At 40.2% G+C, this 17256-nt stretch overlaps 4 non-coding genes across 4 annotated transcripts; 2 read left to right on the top strand and 2 right to left on the bottom strand.

Moving 5' to 3' along the window:
- Window positions 1-995: 995 nt before the first annotated feature.
- Window positions 996-1069, bottom strand: trnai-aau (transfer RNA isoleucine (anticodon AAU)). Its single transcript has one exon. It is a non-coding gene; the product is annotated as a tRNA-Ile (tRNA).
- A 3778-nt stretch (window positions 1070-4847) lies between these two features.
- Window positions 4848-4921, bottom strand: trnai-aau (transfer RNA isoleucine (anticodon AAU)). The gene has a single exon. It is a non-coding gene; the product is annotated as a tRNA-Ile (tRNA).
- A 220-nt stretch (window positions 4922-5141) lies between these two features.
- trnap-ugg (transfer RNA proline (anticodon UGG)) lies at window positions 5142-5213 on the top strand. The gene has a single exon. It is a non-coding gene; the product is annotated as a tRNA-Pro (tRNA).
- A 320-nt stretch (window positions 5214-5533) lies between these two features.
- trnag-ucc (transfer RNA glycine (anticodon UCC)) lies at window positions 5534-5605 on the top strand. The gene has a single exon. It is a non-coding gene; the product is annotated as a tRNA-Gly (tRNA).
- Window positions 5606-17256: the final 11651 nt, after the last annotated feature.

The following is a 17256-nucleotide window of genomic DNA, read 5'->3' as shown; positions in this document are numbered from 1 at the left end:
CCTTCTCTGCCCTCTAACATCTGCCCACTATGCTTGCTTTCTGTGTCCTGCTGTTCCTTGTTTAATGTGAAGGCTATATGTATATGTATTTTAATTAAATTTCATTTTCTTCCTGTTTTTTTGGACTCTGTACAGCAATGTGGTCAGCATAAGCTGTGTATAAATGTGCTTTAGAAAAAAAAATTGAATTAAACTTAGGCCTACTAGTATGTATCAATATAAAAATATATGTTTTTTGGTATTTTGAAAATACTCTGAATACTTTTTTCAAGGGAACATGGACTCACTTTACAAACCCTTGCACCACACATCCGAAATTCCAAAACAGCTGAAAAGTTCGACCAAAAATCAGGAAAAGATGAGTGTGGGTGAGCAAGTAGCCTAACTGGGATTGCATGAGTGTGGGGGGCGTGAGAGTGAGTAGGCTAGGCTAATGAATGGGTGTGTGCGCGTGACTGCCCTGTAGAATGCATTGCAGGGGTCTCTTGATGCCTTTTAGGCACAACCACATTTTGTAAAAGTCTGCCGTTTAAACGTCGTCAATGAGCAGAGAATGTGATATGGTGTAAAAAGGACAATTTCGAGAAATAAGCTTATTTGCCGGCTTCCCCAGAGTTTGATAAGATTATACCAGTCTCTTCTCTGTGCGTGCAATTGCCCTCTCTGACAGTTAACCCAGCTTAGCATAATTCAGTGTAAATGGGTTAGACCAGTTAGCCTAAGCACATGAACACTTGCAGTGGAAGAAACGACATCAGCCCATCACTGAGAACCTTCCCATTACTCCCACACCTCATGAACCAGCATGAGTCTAGGATGCATCACGCTCAAGGGCTATCAAGCGCAAACTAGCGGCGAGCGCGGTGCATGACACGCGCAATGTGTAAACTCCTTCAGTTAGATCTGCGCACCTAAATGGAGAGATTTGTATTTCCACGTTCCGACGTAATTCTAGCCAAATGTGCCGTACTCCGACCTAGGCGATACAAAACAGATGGCCCGTACGGGGATCGAACCCGCGACCTTGGCGTTATTAGCACCACGCTCTAACCAACTGAGCTAACCGGCCACAGGGCTAGCTCCTAGACTTGTACATTCATAGTCTACTTACGACTGAAAAGTCAGGCTGGATATACCTTGTAACCTACTAAAAGAAAATAACAGTCACTATTTCGCTGACTGCACTCCGTGATATCTCCAAACCACTGCTTCCACTCAGACATTAGGCACACTTGCCTGAAACATTTGCCTTGTAGCCTAGCCTACCCGTAGATAACTGTGCAAAAAGGCATAGCCATAGGCCCCACAGCACCTCGCTTTCTTCTGGCCCACTATTTCCACAAAGGAGTGGACTCTAGGGATACGTCTACGTGATAGCATGGAAAATTGCTCAGAATAGAATTATTTACCCATTTACTTTGGCAGCACTGAATATTTCAAAACAAACATTCCACGTTGCATCTTAGAGGATTTTTTTAAATTTATAGCAACCAACCAAAACGGTCCGCAGTGCAAGTTCGCTGATGCTGCCACATAATTAAAAGACTGGAATCTTGAACTTCTCGTATCCAACTACGTAAGTAGCCTAGTGATTTAGTTAAAGTAGGCTACAATGATGCAAAGGTGGGATTTATGTTCCCGGGCGGCAAGAATCCATAGACAGCACCTAAGACTTCAGAGTGGATCTCACCTTTTGACATGCCTATCATGTGGCAATAACGAGCATTATATAGATTGTAGGTTGTTTACTTTAATCATCATACAGTCTACTTTTCCTGCCTTGATCGGCAGTAATGCCACTCCACTCAAGAAAGCCAAATCAGTGCGCAGCTGCCCAGGCCTTTTTCCAGACGATTCACAACATGCACATGGAGATCTGTGCTCTGGTAAGAAGAGGGTCACTTATTCCGTGTCACGTCAGATGGGGTGCAGTAACCTTTCTCGGATTCTGTCTGATTTGATACGAATGACCGAAGAGTAAACGATATCAGATTAGAGCTACTAAAAACTAAAAGCCATACTGATTGGTTAATTATTTGTGCAATGTATGTTTTGTGTCCTTCAGGAGGAAGAAAATGCCAGATTGTATAAAAGGAGTTCCCAACTGGATAAAGAGGTGGGAATGGCACTCAAATGATTAGAACTGAGTGTCATCACTTTTTCAGATCTGTTGTAGAAACGTGTGTGTTTGTGTGTGTGTCAGTTGTTTCTGGAGGAGAGAGCAGTTAGAGCAGCTCAACTCTGGGTAGCTGCGAATGAAGCTCGGCTTCCCCAACTAGAAGTATGCCATCATTAACTCACACCGATATTACTCTGCCATTGCATGTTTAAGTAGAATTGGTAATGGCATAACATTTGTGTTGTCCTCTTACTAGAATATTATTCTTCTGAAGGAGAAAGAACTGGGTGAAACTACTTGCCTGTTAACCAATGTGAGTATTTATCTTGTGTACACAGTCACACATAGGCATAAATGACTGGTAGTTCACTGATAAATACATACTTCTGACAGGTAATTTCTCAGACTGATGAACTGAAGGAACAACTGAAAATTGCTCTCGAGCGGATGCGGGTAATTTGGTTTATGGTTTTGAGAGAAAGTGACACAAGACGGTCCAGGGGTTGATGGTATTCCAGTAAGGAGTTATTATACAGCAAGATTTATCTTTGGTCCAGAGATATCATGAGCTTGGATCTCATTATTTCGAACCAGTTTCAGGTCTCTCTAGAAAGCCATCACTGCACACTGGAGCAGAGAAAGGAGGGCGAGGTCGCAATGCAGGAGAGGAACAGAAACCACAGGCTAGGAGATGTTATCCTGGAGGAGGAATCAATAGGCAGGGAGGAAGACGAGCTGAACACAGAACAGAAGGATGAAGTAGACACAAAGCAGGAGGCTGGCCATGATGAAGAGGAGCAGTGAGTGCAGTTAGATTCTTCGGAATTATTTGTTGTGTTTGATATGTTTTGTACTACCCTATTTACATGTATTTTTTTTTATGTATGTATTTAATTTACCCTAAAGGACTTGTGGCTGCTCTACTGCTCTGTGGCAGTGGGCCTGGAGACAGAGAGAATAGATGCCAATACCCATGCCTACACACACACCCATGTTAGTGGGTAAACACAGTGAATTGATTAGGCCTAATTGAGTAGGCCTTACGAAACATAGTCCAAATAACTCTGGTAGGCCTACTACTTCATTGAAATTAATAAATAATTGTTTTTTTTTAGATATTATTTTTTGTATTTATATTAGTAATTATTGTATGTATCATACTTTGAAGGATTGTCTTTATTTGTATTACACGTCTGCCAAATTAATAAATGTAAATGTGATGTCATTTGTAGGTTACAATTATGCTGATATGCTGCACTTACTGTACCCTAAAAAAATACAAAGGTTACCTGGTTTACATTATGCCATTAAATATGGTTGCTGATTTTATTCTCTGAAACCTTGAACATTTAATCCTTACATGTTGAACGGTATTGGCATTCAATGTATCAGGTCTGCTTAAATATGCTACTTTGTATACCCTGCTCTTTGGTTACTCGCTGTCTTCTGGCACAACGGCAATATGCGCATGTCCAAACCAAGGTGCCTCGTGGAAAATTCTCTGGCGCATGGTGGACAGGACATAAGCTTCAAGTTCTTCTGTGGAAAATAATCAATAATTAAACAGCTATATGGAATCTTACCGAATACACCTACCAGTTCGTTTAAAGTAAGTAAATGGCATCATTATGTTATCTATTGAAAGGGTTGTTTTCAACGACATTTTGTTTATTTCAGAAGTTAGCAAAAATGTTTGATACTAGCAGCTAGCGAGATCGCTAACCTCTATGTCGCTAGCACTAACCATCTAATGTTAACATTCCATCGCTGAAAACTAGCCTACAGGAACCTGCTTTATGTAAATTTGGTTAAATTGTGTTTAATTAGAGCAAACGTTCGTGTGTGTTATGACAGTGAATGCATCCCATGTAACATGGCATATGTTTAAGATGAATTTAGCTTGGTTTTGGAAATGAAGGCTAGCTATGTAATGCACATTTATGTATGGCTCTGTGAAGATGGGGTTTGGCGCGCCACCTTGTGGAAACATCGAAAAAGAGTAGGCTAGTGATTCTTTTTAAGGGCTTTATATTCACATGCATAAAATTGTTGTTATAGTAGTAATTTTAATTAGAGGAATCTGCATTCTCCCACAGCTTTTAAATGCGCATGTTAAATTGCTCTTCCGATCATACCTGGTTTGCACAGAATCGATGTTTGACATGACATGTTGACATATTTGACATTGACATGTTTCATACACTCATTGCAACACTACATTTCGGTCGTTGCTTTTATCTTACTGAAACAGATACGCATGTCAGTTATGTATGCATCCTACCTCTACAAAAAACTCCAGAGCTGCTGTCAAATTATGTTCCGAGGACACTTTCTTTTGTGTATCAACAACACTCAATAACAGTTTATGTGATGTGTTACTTTCCTTAACAATTTGACAACAGCTAGTTGTGGAGTAGGCTATTCAACTAGCCAGGCAACTAGCTAGCCCGCTTGCTTGCGAGACTCAGTATGCACCCCCTTCCTTATTTGGGTTTTGGGTTGCCAGGTTTTATGACAAAAAGATTTAAATTGAAAGTAAGTGATTGTGATTGTGTATGTGTATGGTGTATTTCATACACAATCTGGTAACCTGGAACATGTTAGACTAAAAAAACGAATAGATCAAGGATTTTAAAATTAAGTTTGATGGTCATGCAAGTGAGGAGTGTTGGCAGGTATGCTTCCGTGGGACTATGTTCTTGCAATTATGATTGTCATAAGTATTGGCTGGCCCGTACGGGGATCGAACCCGCGACCTTGGCGTTATTAGCACCACGCTCTAACCAACTGAGCTAACCGGCCATGATCGTGCGACGAATACATTATTTTCAAAATCGTAAAAAATAACATGTAGCGAAACGTAGCATTGTGATGTGAAGGAGGGTGATGACGTTGCAATTTGTTGCAGAGCGAATATGCTAATTATGTGCGCTACACAGGCTACCGCGTTTAACCATGCGTTTAACACACAAGTGTAATATTCCTGTATGTTTTAAACCTCAAAAAAGTATACCGAAAGTGTGGCTCGTTGGTCTAGGGGTATGATTCTCGCTTTGGGTGCGAGAGGTCCCGGGTTCAAATCCCGGACGAGCCCAGATTTTTGCCACGAGCACATTGTATTACATCTCATGTACATACACAATGTAGGCTAGAGCTTTTAGGAAGGTGTTCCAACTGTTGTCACCAGTGTTGGATCGGCTTGTGTTGATAAAGAATTTTGAACCAACGAGAAGCGATAAAGCTGTGAAGCCTGAAAATCTTTTGAAATGATTTTGATTACGTATCTGATAACACATCTTTACCCTCCTTGTGGTGCTGAAATTAATTGGCCTACAGAGAAGAATAAAGTACAAATATAGTAGACAAACACTGATGATCACGTTCTTTAACGACACATTTTACCGTAATGTGCATGCGTTGGTGGTATAGTGGTTAGCATAGCTGCCTTCCAAGCAGTTGACCCGGGTTCGATTCCCGGCCAACGCAAACTTCTTTTTCCGAAGTAATACCGTCCTAACTACTTATAGGCCTGGATTTAATTAAGAATGAGCTACTAACAAAGGTCTCCCTATATAGTCTCTGCAACTATTAGAATGAGCACGGAAAGTTGCTTATTCCACCAGTTTTCCTGTTCACTCTCTCTGCAACACACACGCTTCCACTAGCACACCCAGGCCTTGTAAGTCCAAAAATCCTCTGACTGCCTATTTTGTTTATCCAGTTGAGTTATGTTGGTTTAGGCTACGCCAGCCCATATGTCAGAATAGACATGTCTTGATTCATGCATAGCAATAAAGCTGTGTGTGTAAGTGTGTGTAGAGTTTGTGTGTGTGTGTGTGTGTGTGTGTGCATGTTTGTGTGTGTGTGTGTGTGTGTGTGTGAGAGAGAGAGAGAGCGAGAGATAGAGAGAACGAGAGATTGAGTGAACTAATGGGTAAGTGAGTGGAAGAGACCATGTATGCCTGTTCGTGTTTACAGTGTTTAAACAAATCCTAAGCCAACCGCTATACCCCAAGCATCATATCATTTCTATTATTTATTTACTTCCTCCCTATAAAAGGCAAGAAGCAGTGAAGGCCTCTCTCAGCAGCTCAGAGGCATAATCATGCTACAATTAAGATAATTCCAGGATGACAGCTGGTGGGGAGAGAAGTAATTTCCATGCTTCCTAATCGAGCCAGGCTGTCAGATTAAGATAGAGAGGTGATTTGAGGGGAAATTGTCTTGGCCTACTCTTTGGAGTGAGTCCCAGGTGGCCCCAGGTATCTCCTTTGCCTGTGTGTGTGCCGCAACCCAGGGGGAAATTTGGTTCTGATTTGCCACACCATAGAGATGACTGGAGAGCTCAGACATCAGCAACATTAACTTGTGTGTGTGTGTGTATGTGTGAGGGTCATGAATTTTTTAATCAATTTATGGCTAACAGGTTTCTTTTGCTTATGCCACTTTTGCTCCTGACCAGTGTTAAGAGTTTGATTTCTCTTCTTTCTCAGTATTGCTCATCTGAAGGGGCTGTTTCACTGTTCAAAGGTCTCTTCTCTGGATATTTGGATATTGCAAGTAAACTATAGTAGAATTAGCCTACATTACAAGTTAAAAATGGAGCAAGAAATTAACCTTTTGAACAAATACTGATCTTGTACAGATTTTGTACACAATAAACACGAATGTACTGATGAGCAAGATCTTACATGACCACAGGAGGGCGCCCAAACACTAGCATTTGAGGTTTACCATTGTATGCCTACTAGTCAGGTTTATCCTATTTCTGTCTCACATATTTGTTTACATGATTTGTTTGTCAGACAGCTTTACCCTCCATTAAAAGGCAGTTTTGCTGTTTAATTTTTTCCCTTATGAAATGATTCCTGTGTTTATTATATCTGAATTTTCATTTCATGATGAATACATACCTAATAAAAAAATATATAGAAATGTTTCCATTTAAATAGATACTTCCCAGATCATGTTGGCATCATAGTCTCCAGTCTTTATAACCAATTTATCATCAAGCTAATGACTAGAAGATTTTTGAGAATTTTTTTAGGGCAATGTTTCAGTCATTGTTGTTCAGGCACATTCCCATTGATTTTGAACACCATCAGCATCACTGATTTGCCTTCCCACACACTCCATTACCCTCCCCCCCCCAACACACACACACACCAACACCCCCACACCCACCATTTCATACCCCCCTCCCACACACACACACACACACGCACGCACCATAGCCTCCCATACACACACACAATATACCTTTTCAATTACTAGTTTAAATTTATTCTTTAAAGTTGAGCTGGCTCTTGAGCATAATAATTTCATTACTTATAATTCATTTTATGAGTACATGACTATAAACTACTAGAACTTCTCAAATTCTTCATCTCTCTTTATAGCACTATAGATGGCAGTATCTGGAGTCCCTACAGAGTTGGGTGTTCAAGGATTTTTTTTCCTCTAGCACATAGAACTATCATGTTAAAGTTGAAAATTAGCAATAAATGGCATATGGAAACATATACATCTTTCAGTCAAGCATTTTTAGTTAGCATTAAGTTATATGAATAACCTACATGGTTATTTAGTTGACATTGTTGTGTTATTGTTTTTTGCAAAACACAAAATGGCCATAGACACATTGTTTGTCTATCTATGTATGTCTGAATTATAGTAGTGATTCTCCTTTTAACGGACAGAGTGTGACAGTGTAAATTCATATTTTCCTAATATTTTTTTATGCTGTGTTCTGTGAAACTTTCTTTTGTAGACCTATCATGTTTTTGCCTTTTATGATAGTATGCAGGGCAAGGTATTAATTCATTTGACTAAAATCAGTAACATAGGACTTGCTTTATCATCACCAACAATAACATAGTTGGCATTAACAAAAAGTAGTTATATTATTTTCTAACCTATGTACTTGGCAATATACTGTATTGTTATAGCCTTGTTGACTCTAGACCAGTGGTGTCAAACTCATATTAGGTGATGGGCCGGATTTGTTGGAATGAGACCTAGTGGGGGGCTGTTATTGTCATGGTCATTATCATTTTTCTGCATGGGTATCAGAGTGTTGTTTGATTATATCACTTATATGTACTGCTGTCATATACCAGTACGGCTCTTTCTCTCTTGAAATGCCCTACTTCCATGTTACTTTTTCTGCTTCTTCCTTCCTGAGGATGGTTTGTAGTGCTAGGTTTATTCAATTTATCATATCATAGAGATATTGCTTATAACAAATTGTTGAAGACAACTGGAAGTGAATATCTTTTTTTCTAATTTTCCCTTCCTACCCAAAACATCTGGGGGCCGTATGAAACCTGCTGGCGGGCCTGATCTGGCCCCCGGGCCTAATGTTTGACACCCCTGCTCTTGACCCTTCTCAATTGAGAGTGGGTCTGGTACACAAAAACTTATGTTATTGTTTACTCAATTCCAAAGAAATACACATCCATTCCAGATTAGCAATTGTATTTGCGTGCCCGTGTTTTAGGGACATTGGATACGGGTTTCAATGGCCTCTTGGCCAGACGGACTTGCAGAGCAAACCCCAAACTTGCCAAAGGTTCGTATGGGTATTCCCAAGCTAGTATTGTTATGGTGCAAAAGCCACTCATATATATTTTGAATTCCCGGGGAACAGAACTATAGTGAAGATCCTAGGTGGCTTGTGAGAATGGCATGTTTGTTAATACATTCTTTGCATGATAATACACCGTCAAAATGAATTTAGGACCATACATACAAAGATATACATTAAAAATAACATTAAGAAAATGGTAAAAACTGCTTATCGCCAATGATTGAATTGGCAGAACCCAAGGAGAGAGAAAGAGATAGGGTATGTTGGGTACAGAATACAGAATACTTTGGGTTGACCACATTGAAAAATTAATTATTTCAAATGCCACTGAAATTAAAAGGCCCCTAACAATAATTACTCTGGTTTCTGTGGTTCACCTACTCAATCTGTGACTTCACCTCAAGTTTGATAGGACGTGTGTGTGTGTGTGTCTGTGTGTGTGTATGTGTGTATACACACACAATTTCCTGTCCGTCTCTCTTATATCCATGTTTCAACTCATTTCTTTAATTGATATTCTGACTACCTTTTAGAGAGGCCCTGTGGGTGTAACCTTTCTAAAAGCAAAACTTGACAGTGACATTTCAATTGAAGGCACTGCCTGTTAACCTGTAATTTTCCTCCCTCAGTTTTCCCATTGTTGGCCTCTAGTCTGAAGAAACAAGTCACGTGTCAGGTGTATGGTAATTGGCCATTGGCCTCTATCTCTTTAGCTGTAATCGGCCTGGTTCCCTTTGATATCTACAGAGGTGTGAGAGAGGTAGACCAACACGTTTTGGCATGTCTCAACCTGAAGCCTCCAGGGCTAGTCCTATTTAATTATTTATATCTTACCTTTTGAGAGGGGAACAGACTTTTGATGTGTGCCCTAACTCTGCCAATCCAACCTGAGATTCCTTTACAGTGATGCCCAGAGCATTTAGGCCTTGTGATGGGCTCTGTGGAATATTAAGTTTTAGTCGAACACAAAAACAAGGAACAGACATACACAGGAAATGAATACCACGCATCTCCAACTAACCTTGATTGACAGGACAGCTTGGCATGTGATACTTAATTTACTCTATTAGTCATGGTACCCAAATAGGTGTATTTTTTTATTAGCTTGTGTGTAGTTTATTTTTATGTGTGTATATATGCTATGGCGGTCAAACATATAATTTGCTATGTGCTTTTTTTGTATTAGCAATCCATCATTGAATGTATGTTAGTGCAAAGCCATGTGAACATTTTTGTTTGTTTACTTGATGGAAATATGTTCTTTGTCCTAAGAGACAAGATGAAGAGACGGGGCCACAACAGAGAGATCTGAGATCTGAACGCAATCAGCTTGAGTCTCTAAGAAAAGGATTAATGACTAATGTGGTAAGAGACCTCACATGGGGTGACTGATATGCCAGACTTGGCCAGCATCTCTGCTGACTACAGCTTTTTTCAGTAGTTCATGAGGCAAATTGGGCATGCCATGGGTAAGATCAGTCTATGGTGGTTCATGATACTCAGGGGTGGATATACTAACATTTTATTTTATAATTGCTAAAAATATAGTGTGGTCTCTACAAATAGACCACACATGGCTAAAACGGCACTTTATTTAATTATGTATTCTGTGTGAAAAGGCTCTGGGCAGTGCACATCTTTCCACATTTTAAAAGCAGGTGTTTTCAGATGGCATGCTTGATGTGCCCGTGGCGGGAACATCCATATATAGTATGTAAGCACCACTCATTTGTACCACGTACTTTTGCTCATCATTTTATGTTTTGACATCTCTTTGTCTTCCACTTTCCTATAAAGCTAACAGTTACAACATTGATTTTGTTTGTTATAGCTGGCCAAATACCTTTTGAGTGGGTATAGAACTACGGCTTGGTAAAATTGGTAAAGTCAATGTTTATGGAATGGTAACTGATATGGTTAATGTGATATCTAAGTTGTCAGTCACAGTGTTGAGTGCAGGCTATACTTTTGGATGTCATACAAATAATCTTTTTTTCCATAAGATGAATCATAGGAAATGATTGGGTTTAGAGGAGTGGCCACTTCCATAGCAGGCACGTGTCTATAAATCTCTGTGACTTTTATGTGTCTTTGTTTTTGTTTGAGTTTTAAATGTGTTTTTTGTGGAGCACTGGCATTTTTTTGGCCCACTTGTTTTCCACTTCATGTTTGGGTTACAGTGAGCTTTAACATGCAAAGCATGCTCCAAAGCATCGTATGGGAATGTAAACACAGTGCTTCCTTTTGTGATTGTGCTGTCTTACATGCTGAAGAGTCACAGTCTGAAGAAAAAACTTTAAACAACATTGCACAGACTTATGAAATGCAGTGAAGTATGTGTGAGGAATGAGGAAACAACCACACAAAGACATGTTTTTTATATTTGTTATGATTCAATTTTTGTGATACGATTGTTTTCACATCGTGCAGTATTTCTGCTATTTATTAACACATCTGATGGCTTCTGAAGTGCCACTGCAATGACAGCCAGTTAACTCAAGACCTTCAAGTAACAAAAAAAAAAGCTGAGGGAGGGGGGAAATCAATACTCAATTTTTGTCCCAATGTCATGTCCTTCATGTTCCAGCGAGAGGCTGTGGTTGGGTGTTGCAATGTTGTCCAATGATTGTGCTCTTTCTCCCTGATAGCGTACTGTGAGGTGTGCTGTTCTGTTGCGCTGCTCTAAGATCCATGGTAAAAGGTTCAGAAATGGCAGGAGAAAGAGGGATTTGGTGAGCCAGCCCTGCACAATGACATTGTCTGCACTACAGCTCCTCAACTCTCCTTGGCTCTGGTGAAAGCCCTCTTAGTATTTCCTGTCAAACGGAGCATTTTTCCCCCCTTTACTTCACCTTAAGTGTCTAGACAGTGGTTTTCTTGCTTCGTTGGCTTCCTTGGACAGAGGCCAAATCTTCCCCCCTTCTCATAGAGGTGATAAGACCCTGGTCTTATCTGAGCGTCGGAGGGGAGAGCCAGGAAGTGCAGAGCCCCAGCAAGTGTCACTCAGGTGGGCCTAGTGTCTGTGTACATGCCCCTCCCCCCCAGTGTGGAGTAGCTCAGAGACCTGAGCCTAATAGGTGTAGTGTGCATAGAAGAGTGAGAGAGAATTATGGGTATGAGGATACGTTGTTCAATTACCATGGTTACCTCAGTGCATGTTGTCAGTCCACACTGACTCCACAGAATTGTTTGAGTGCACAACCTGGTCCTGTCACCATGGAATCATTTTAGAAGTTGCAATCATGGTTGCAATAAATGGCTAACTCTTGCCAAGTGCTTAAACTTCTATTCCATTCTACTGCATTCTTAGTCAGGTGACTTAGACCTGTTGTTTATGTGGTGAAAATATATTGTTAAAAATATGTGATGTTTTAAAAGGGCTGGGTGGCAATATGCAATATTTACCCGTATCTTCCTCGAAACAGTCGTAAGTTAAATACACATATGAGATATCACAAGCACTTCTGTTGACTCTGATCAAAATAACTTGCAAAGACAATGTTTCCACCAATGTTTGAAAGTTTATACTGATGGCGAGGTGAATCCGTCTATTGTGGAAAAAACAGTAAAGAGTTTAAGCAGGCGGTACAATTCCACATGGAGTGATTGTAGACAGGTCTTGGAGCTTAGAGAATTCATTGTTGAGGCTATCCATTTCATCGATAGAAACGTCTTGCCTAGTTAGCTTTGTCTGTGTTTGTACTGCAGAAATGATTTGGAGTGTCATGTTCTCTAAGTACTGTAGCATTGTATGGAAAGGGAATATTGGGGTTACCAATGTCCCGCTTGGTGGAGGAGTTCAAATGTGCTAAGACCAGTCTAGAGATGACTCCGTCACAGTCCAAGAATCCCGACATCAAGATCACAGCCACAACAGTGAAAACAGGGAGGAAGTGGAATTCACAGGAAGAAAATAAGCATGCCAAAGCATAGCATATGGATATTGTTGGGCAGGTGCTGAAGGGATGAGCAGGATTTGGTCTACGTACCAGTTAGAAAGCATGGGGTAAGTCAACAGCATGGGAGAAGAGATGGATGGTAACCAGCTTTGTATGGAAACAAGAACAGTAAGTTAGGCGTTCAACAGCGATGTCTCAATCAAAACAAGGACAATGGATGAACTGGCGCGGGATGCGCAATAGCTCGCATGGTGTTTGTTGGCGCCTGCATCAAGGGCTTGTACTTTGTCTGGTTATGTTGCTGATTGGGTCGACAGGTCTGCGTTTGTTTGTTTATGTTGTTAATCAGATCATAAACGGCTACAGCAACGAAGAGGATTGGTGGAAGAAATTGTTGTGGGTGCCCGCATAAAGGGTTAGACTGGTTATTTTGCTGATTGGATCATTAACGACCATAGCAACGAAGAGGATTGATTGAAGAATTTTGTTGCCATTTGTGGGTGGCCGCATCGAGGGTTTGTCTGGTTATGTTGCTGTTCGGATCATTAACGGCCACAGCAGATATGAGGACTGACTGAAGAATTTTGTTGATATTTGTTGGTACCCACATCTAGGGTTTGTCTAGTTATGTTGCTGTTCGGATCATAAAAGGCCACAGCAATGAAGAGGAATGACCGAAGAGTTTGTTGGTATTTGTGGGTGCTCACATGAAGGGTCTGTCTGGTTACATTGCTGATCTGATCATAAACGGCCTCAGCAATGAAGAGGAATCACCAAGGAATGTGTTGGTAAAGAACCCATCATAAGTGTGGACGGGGGTTGGTTTGGGACGCCAGACACTATTGTTGAGCCTGCTGGAGGTGTCGTTGGCCTAACTCAACGAAACACAAATGTAGGAAGGTGCCTGCTTGATATCCCCAGTGAAATACTCACGGGCGCTGCTCTGTTGGTGATGCTGTTTTGTTGCTTTAGGCCTATGTCTTTAATTGGGCATTTAGGCTACCAGCAGCCCATACGGTACAGTGAAGGAGAGCCTTTACTAATCCTAGGTACAACATGCGACGGGTTTGGGTCTGCCACCAGCATTGTTTATTTAGTTATGCACTGTCATGCATTGTTTGTCTGGGTTAACATTAAGCAGATTAAAAATCTACTATGGGAGCACCGATCCAATATTAGGATCGGATATTGACAAAATAGCTGGATTGGGGATCGGAGAAATTAGCAGATCCATGGGCCGATCCGAATTTACTTCAACTTTAAAGACTGAGCCATGAGGCGCAACCAACCGTTTGCCACTAATAGACATTTCTTCTGGTGTTTTGTCATTACGTCATTGTCTTTACAGTCTGCCTGGCTTTATATTTCTGGTTTACGTTTCATTATTTTATTAACCACCATTTCGCATTGATTAAATACGATCTAATGCGTTTTTGTTATATTTTTAGGCAACACGTTTAATGCGTGACGGTCAACACAAAATACTCAAACTAAACACATTGTCATTTTCATCTCGTATCTGTATACTTTTCCTGATCAAGAAATGCAAATGTTCACACTGGCTGTTAAAAACTTCATTTATTAGTTAAAACTTACAACTTAGTATACTTTTTACCACCATTCAAATTGTGAATTTCTTAGTTTATCGCGGGGAAACCGAGGGACTACAACTATGGGTAAATAGAGGGGTTTCGCGGGTGAAACCATTTTGGATAATATATGTTACTAATATGGGTTTTTTATCTACAAAAAATGGTTTGGTGGGAGAAAATGTGTTATTTGTTATTTGTGTGTTTTATGTTTGCTAGTTAGATTTATTATTTAGTGATAACTGTGAACTTGAATTTGAATGCTGTTCCAAGTTGGTAATGTAAGTCAATACCTTTTGCATCTATTTAGTCTACATGATACCTAGAAATGCTATCGCAGGGATTGGGAGATGGAGCTCTGCAGATCCAGAGGGAGAGTGGGGTGTAAAAGAGCAAAAACGGTTTTAGGGAAGAAATGCAACACACCATTAATTATATCGGTATAATGCCTGTACAGACTTTGCCTATAGATATTTTTTTATACAAAATTATGTTGACCATCATATGTTTATGATGGAAGTGTGTTGGTCAAGAAAAAGAGAATTTCAAAAACGACATGAATATTGACAGAAAACTTTCAAAAGTAGCCATCTACATGAAGAAACAAGCCTAGCAATGTGCAACAACAGAGCTGAAAAGAAGCTTTTTGCTTTCACATGCAACAATAGGAGACGCATGAGATTGAGGTCACTCATTGAGGTCTTCTCTACAGCACCTATATTATCTTGACAAAGGGCACAAGAGTATTCACAATGCCTATTCACAGCATTCAGGGCTTTATGTGTGTCTTCTTGGGATATTGTCTGTTGTGAAAAAAGTCGAGACTCCCTGAAGTAAAAATCAATCCGCAAATTGTGCATCGCTTCTTGTTTAAAGTCCATTGTGGTCTTTATTCCCTTGCCAGGTAACACAAGAATGCCGCTTTTATTCCAAGTATATAGTTGATCCACAGCGTTGGCTACTGGTCCGTAATTCCTTTCTGTTTACAGAAAGTCTCCAACTCAAAGTAATTTAGACTCTTTTCTCAATCTTGAATGGAGGGCCTGTGTCATCAAATGAAAGGGATTCAATAGATGTGGACGATTTATTTAGGAAGAAAACCATCAGACTTTGGTATGAGAAGCACTGTGCCACTCTGTTCTGAAGGACACAATCTTGTTTTTTTTTTGTTTCCTAACAGGAGCAGATTCTGTCGTCATTTGAATATGTTCTGTCCTTTCCTGTTTTATTCTTCTGCTGCTGCTTTTATGTTGCGAAGAAATTACATAGATATTGGAAATAAAAATGAAAAGTTTTGAAGAGGAGAATATTTTTCATACAGTGGATGAACTAAAGCAACTGTCCAATCTTCTTTTGATAATATGGGAGTTATTGAGCATTGGCTGCTACTGTGAGTTATGTTATTTAACCAGTGCGTAGGCTGGCAAATGCTGCGATAGCGTTGTTTGTATGCTTTGAGTGTCGGTGGAAATTGTCAGGCCTTGTCTGGGATTAAGGACTGCATCTGGCAGACATGTGTCCTTTCTGCTCCTGTATTCGTGGGTTTTTTATCGGGGTGAAATATAATTTTTATCTCACTTCATTCAGAATGACAGTTTTTCAAAATCACTGCACACCAAGGGATATTCATTACTTTTTGTAGACCCGCCTGGGTAGCCCGTCAACTTTTCATCACCCTTCATCTCTCATCTATTTCACTCTCCCAGAAAGCCCGTTTTTCCTGCCAATTTCCTGCGCTTTACTTTGCTATGACCTTCTGGCGTAAATTGCTTGGCTTGTGTTATTCACAGTTTTGAGATTTACCAGGAATAATATTTCTCTGTTGGATTTCCCACACTCTTAGGTGCCCAATAACTCGTGCCGATAAACCCCAGAAAATTCGGTCTCTTTACTCCCTTCCTTGACACTCTGTGCCCCCCCCCCCCCCCCCCTCCCACACACACACACACACACACTGCTCCCTTTATTCAGCTGTCCATGGGTACTCTTTGACTTCTAGCTCGGCATGGTTTGTGATGGTTTTTCACTGTCTACTGAGGTAACCTTGTGTGACGAGTTGCTAATCAGATATGTGAAGGAGCAAGAGATGGTAGTGATATATCCAGATGGAGGTCTGTAGTGCTGTTAATCAAGGTAAAGTGTGTGACATGACGGTAATTTTCACGGATGGACTTGGAATTCCATAATGAAGCAAGTCTCGGTGCAGGACTTTTCGTTGAAAATGTTCAAGGACGATATACTATCGCCTACAATATAAGCTGAAAGGGAACCAGACTTCAATATTAAAGAAAATGGTATCAGGAGCAATTAGCCTAATGTTGGCACAAGAAGAATTGTGGGCTATTTCTATGATTATTCTCGAGTGAGATTTAACAGAATATGTACCATGCCTAGCACTACGTTGCAGAGACCGAAATGAACAGAAGTTGAACCTTTTTATTGAAGATACCGGTACTTAAAAAAAAAAAACACAGTTTGTGGTTAGGTGGTATTAAGCAATTGGAGAGTAAAATATCATTTTTACTACATTTTTAATTTTTAATGTTGCAATTTTAGCTTTTTTTTTAGCAAGAGGATCAACCAATTTTTTAACAGGTCCATCACATTGTAGATGACAATAGTTTTTGCAAAATTAACTTAGATACAGTAATTCAACAGGGTTCTTGACATTTGTTTAATTGAAGCTGGTAGAAGCTATTATTATCTTGCCTCATGACCTGTAGGCTACATCTCCTAATATGCACCTTTGTTGTTGATGTTTATGTTGATGTCTATTATTTGTGTTTGCATGACAGCAGCTGTAGATGGAGATCATATACTGTAGGTTGAACACGCACTGATGACAGCGGACATGTTAGGGCAGGGGTTAAACTGTAGATAAGTGTCAGAAGAGCTCACTGTCGGGAAGAAAGGCTAAATACGGACATTAAGCCAATCACTCAGGCCATGTAGGACTCAATTATGCCTTTTTGCCAACATTGGCTCATTCAGGAAATGGGTCCCATTTTCATGTAGTTCATCATGGTGCATCGAAGAGATAAACCATGATGCACCCCATTT

The sequence above is a fragment of the Alosa pseudoharengus genome, unplaced genomic scaffold (assembly GCF_046254945.1).
Source record: "Alosa pseudoharengus isolate Yale_2024_CS ecotype anadromous, Long Island Sound unplaced genomic scaffold, YU_APseudo_1.1 YU_APseudo_1.1_scf_11, whole genome shotgun sequence".
Lineage (NCBI taxonomy): Eukaryota > Metazoa > Chordata > Actinopteri > Clupeiformes > Clupeidae > Alosa > Alosa pseudoharengus.
Note: the sequence above shows the minus strand (reverse complement) of the source record. Positions and strands in the feature narration are given on the sequence as shown.